This window comes from Mercenaria mercenaria, chromosome 17 (assembly GCF_021730395.1).
Source record: "Mercenaria mercenaria strain notata chromosome 17, MADL_Memer_1, whole genome shotgun sequence".
Classification (NCBI taxonomy): domain Eukaryota; kingdom Metazoa; phylum Mollusca; class Bivalvia; order Venerida; family Veneridae; genus Mercenaria; species Mercenaria mercenaria.
In genome coordinates this window covers 72,298,213-72,303,139 of record NC_069377.1, presented here as the reverse complement: position 1 = coordinate 72,303,139, position 4,927 = coordinate 72,298,213, and the positions used below count along the sequence as shown (strand labels likewise).

Here is a 4,927-nt window from a genome sequence, read left to right as displayed (position 1 = left end):
ATCATCGATGAAACCCATGGATAGTCTGGGACCGATGACACTTTCTTAGGGGACGCTGAAGACGGGTGCCGGCTCGGATATTGCTCCATCAGTAAACACATGCTGTGTTCTGTCTTGTACGAAGGCCTGGGTTCATCCATGTAAGTGTCCTCCCTCTGATGATATAGTAGATGAGCCTGGCTAAGAGTCGGCTGTGTTGAACCCGCTCAAAGGCTTCTAAAGTAAAAGAAAAACCCACTGTTTGCCCTTAAAAAAGAGACTTCCTTTGCAAAAGAGACTTTTAAACTGGTGTTTGTTATAGTGTGATTTTTTACTATTTTTCTTTTCATACATCGGCGCCCATAGTGTTCTTTTTTTAATTTGTCATAGAAAGCATAACTGTTGTCAACTGGACGACGTATGATTATGACTTATTTATAATGCCATTGACTATTCAAATCTCGAGTATTCTCTTACAGTGAGGCGATTACTGAAGATGGTGAATATATAATTATATAAAATAGGTATTAAAATAATAAAGATTCAGTTTCAGTTTAAATAGAACACTTCCTGTCAGAGTCCTTTGTTAGAAAATCTGTATACGTAGTAAGAAATTTTAAAGTAGGCTTGTATATGAATTGAATTGAAAATATCATATTTAAAGCAACTGTATAATAGCAAAGAAAAATGAAGACTGCAAATAAGCATCTCATTTTTACATATGCGTTTTAATTGCAAACTGTTAAAATATTTCATAACATTCATTTTTCAAAACAATAACGCTGATAAAAATAACAGAATTTTTTGTTCTGTTAAATTTGTATATGAATCAAAAAAGAATCTGAACCTGGTAATGTCTTGAACAGTTCTTAACTGTAGCTTATTTTAAAGGCACTGACCTCCAGATTTGGCTAAAAATAATGTTTCTCTCAAATTGAAAATTGGTCATACTATGAACATTAGAATATGAGCTTTTGTTTCTAAAATATTATAAAAATTCCAAATCAAGAAAAATGATGACTGCGTCGGGAATCGAGCCCCGGACCACCGCGGCAATAAACACATTTTCCGTCGTCGTAACCAATAGCGCTATAGCGGAATTAGTGAATTATGACTTCAAAATATAGATATTAATAATCGAGACAGTTTTCCTGGAGTAAAAGCGTTACAAACGCTTTTCAATTCTCATCGTAAAAGGTAGTAAATACAACAAATTCTTATACGTTTCCGTAAAATATAGTTTGTCAGTGATTAAGTTTTAAAACCTTCTTATGAAATATAGCATTTATTTCCAGATATCTAAACAAATGTTGTTTTTGTTGTCGAACGATCTGGAGGCCAATCCCTTTAAGCAGACATTCAAGATTAATGTAGACAAAGCATAAAGTGCAAGGTTTCGCTCATGCAATGATTCCTAGAAAAGCAGTTTATAAGAGATATTATTATAATTTTCAAGTTAACTTTTCAGACAGACAGGCCTAGAGCTACATATTTTTAGCATAATTAACCTTTTACAAAAATATTAACCTCATTAACTGAACGTGGGTTCATAATGTCAACGGTTCTTGAATGTCAAGTTGAGAGGCAAAAAATATTTTTGTGTTTTGTTTCAAGTTAGTTGCATAACGAAAACCCCAAGTTGCATAGCTAACATGATATTTTACCATTACGGCTACTTCCATCTAAATAAAATGCTTTTTTTATTCAGTATCTGTTTAATACAGGAACTTATGTTTTTAATTCAATCTTCAATCTTCAAATGTAAGTCCCGACTGCTTGACTCCAGGAGACCATCAATTCTGTTCGCTTCATCGTTGGACAAGAATTCTTTCCAAACACCTGATTTACTTATAGAGAAAGATAAGAATGCATTAAAGCAGAATATATAGAAAAACAAATCTTTATTTAAAAAAAACTTAAGTTCGTAAACGCTATGTAATAATTCATAGCTATTTGACATGTTTAATTACAACCGTTTAATGCAACAAGGTTTATGATTGATATAACACATTTACCCAAGCTCGCATTGAACCTCATGTATGATACCTCTGAGTACAGGTTAAGCTTTCAATTCGGAAAAAAATATTGTGTAAATGTTTTCAGTTAAACATTCCAGCCATCAGTGCTATTCTATGTAGAAGCGGGAAACGCACACACCTTTGTTTATAAAACGTCCACCAGCGTTGTCATTGACCTTTTTGATATTTCTCCAGTAAGACATGTTATCGCATCATTCTTCCTCATGTTGTCAACATGACAAACTTGCTTATTCTGTCCACATCATCATCCGTAACCTCACGGCTGAGAAAATTTGCAATATCTTTCACTGCTTTAGATATATCCTAAAACCAAAAGTAGCTATTTTAGGGACGTTAATATTTGAAATAGACCACCATTATAATGTATATCTTTTATTCTGGATATTATTCAAAGAATCCAGTTTGATGACGTACAGACACATAGACATTGCTTTATACAACTGGAAATATTGCTAAAAACGAGGACAAATATCAAACAGGGAATGTCATGTCACCCATTTAATGGCCTGTTTAAAATAGATTTATTAGTGTCATTCAACGTTTTCGTATTTGAGGAACAGAACATTTTTGTCTTCTCTCCGCTCCCAATATTCTGTCACATGTCGTGGCCAGGGACAATATATACCTTTTAAAACATAGAAAGAAAAATAATTTACAAGCGAAAATTAACAGTGTTGCCATACAGTGTTGTTATAACTTACTTGTCTGTTTATTTATGTTAGTTGTGTGTGGGTGTGGGTGTTTGTCTTTGGTACATGAGTGTCTGAACTACTGTGGTTTACGTTGTAGTGTAACTGTGATTAAGGAACGTAGCATTCCCTTTGTATATTCATCCTTGTTCTACTTTCCCCTTCAACCCCCTCCCCAACCTTCCTTTCTACCTCTTACCATTCCTCCCCCTCTATCTATATTTTGCATAAAATTAAGATGTACTTGTTGGATTTTTGAAGCAACCCGTCTGTAATATTTTTCCGTTACAGCTTCTTTTAGTTGAGGGCCTACTTTGCAAATGCGTGGCTCTGAGGCTGTGTTTGTGGTGCTCTGTGCTTCCGAGAAATCTACCCTTACCTATTATCTTTTGAGTGAGCTGTATTTACATAGAGCCAAGGATAATCAATTGCATCAAGTGTTAATAAAGTCAATTAAAAATAGTTAGCATACTGTAGTAGAGGCAATGCATGCAGAGTGCCCACTCTTACTGCTGGGCAGACCGTCAGTCAAGCTAAAGAAATGGTGCCATGATTGCAACTAACAATCAAAGTTTATATTTGTTGTAAATTGAATAATGGAGTCTGAAGTGTCATCTGCTACCAGAACTTGGAACTCTCAAGCTGATAATTGAATTTACCTCTGAATATGAGAAAACACATGTAATTACTTTAATACACTTCAACAGACCCTATTAAGGCTATAAAAGACAATTTAAATAATTGTTTTGCTTTGCTAACTAACATTAATTTGATTTGAGATATGTGCACACGTTTATGCTTGGCCAATCTGAAATTCAAACTTACCGGTTCCATCGACAAATGAATCTAAAAATGTATCCCATGTGTCTAAAGTATCACCTAATTCGTCTGTCCACTCCAGTACATGATACCAGGAGACCACTACGTCCTTTGGGTTCCTCGCAATATAAATAATCTGGTGAAAATAGATCAGAATGTAACATATTATTTTATTGTAAGGCATTCATTTTATGTGAATAATTTTCTAAATTGTTCATACTAATTATAAGAAGACTGAAAAGAATGAATTGATTATGTAGCAGAATCCTGGCACAATGCTCTCGAGCACGCACTGCCCTTTCAACACAATGGGCTCCACATTAACGAGTGTAAGAGGTTTGAAAAGCGTTCATAAAATTGAGCTTGAAGACTTTGAAAACAAATGAAAGAGAACGGCGTTCAAGAACAGGAAAAGTGAGGGTCAATGTACACTTTTATGAAGGTTACAAAACATACCCGTCCCTTGCCTTTTCTTAATTGTTCCGGAAGAAGAAAGTGATGTAGATGGCATTTAATCATTCGAGGTGACGGCAGCTGCTCTACATACTTCACTCCTTCAAAATACATAACATAGCTTCTGTATAATTTTTTGCATAATACAGGAAAGATTTATCATATACATTCATTTCTCGTTTGCGTTTTATGTTTGTCAACTGACTTTATAGGTTTCATTAACAAGAACACTGGGCTTGTCTCAAATTACATAAGTCATAACATCTTTTGATGAGTTGTTTATATAATTTACGGAATTCAAGTCAGATTGAATTTATTCAAGAAGACTAAAAAGCAAACAGCTATAATAAATTAAACGCCATCACACATTTTATGTTTATTTCATTACTTACCATTGCATGATTAAGATCCAATTCAACAGCAAAATAAAGTGAATCGTATTGAACAAAATGCATATCTTAGTACAAATGCTTACTTATTATTTAACACGTTACACACGAATTCTCAGAGTATATCTACATCCAAACCTGATCTTGGGTAACTACAGACCCAGATGTCGTCTTCCCTTGTATCCATATTCTCTATGACTTCCACTTCATTGTCACAATATTCCTTTATATTCTCTGGGCCTTATCTTCAGCTTTTCAAGCTCCACTTTCCCTTGTTGTTCATCTTCGTTCACCTCAGACATCTGGTTAAATCACTAATTTCACAATTTTTATCCAAAGTAAAATACACATACATTTATAACGTATGTATAAAGTATATCGCACATGACGTGATGGTTTATCTCATTCATGAGTTTAAAACAGTTTTAAACTTGAGGTCAAGGTAATGCCGAGATATCATTTTATTATATATTTTATTGTGTGTACATTTATTGAAGGGCGGTGTGCCACACTAAATGCAAAATGCTAAATGCTAAATAAGTAATGCAAATGCTCATTG

General features: G+C 34.1%; 1 long non-coding RNA gene across 1 annotated transcript; it reads right to left on the bottom strand.

The window, feature by feature from the left end:
• Positions 1-717: 717 nt before the first annotated feature.
• LOC123536549 (uncharacterized) lies at positions 718-4,166 on the bottom strand. The gene is made up of 3 exons (XR_008368138.1): positions 3,983-4,166; positions 3,533-3,662; positions 718-2,321 (listed from the first exon to the last, which is right to left on the bottom strand). It is a non-coding gene; the product is annotated as an uncharacterized LOC123536549 (long non-coding RNA).
• Between the last annotated feature and the right edge of the window lie 761 nt (positions 4,167-4,927).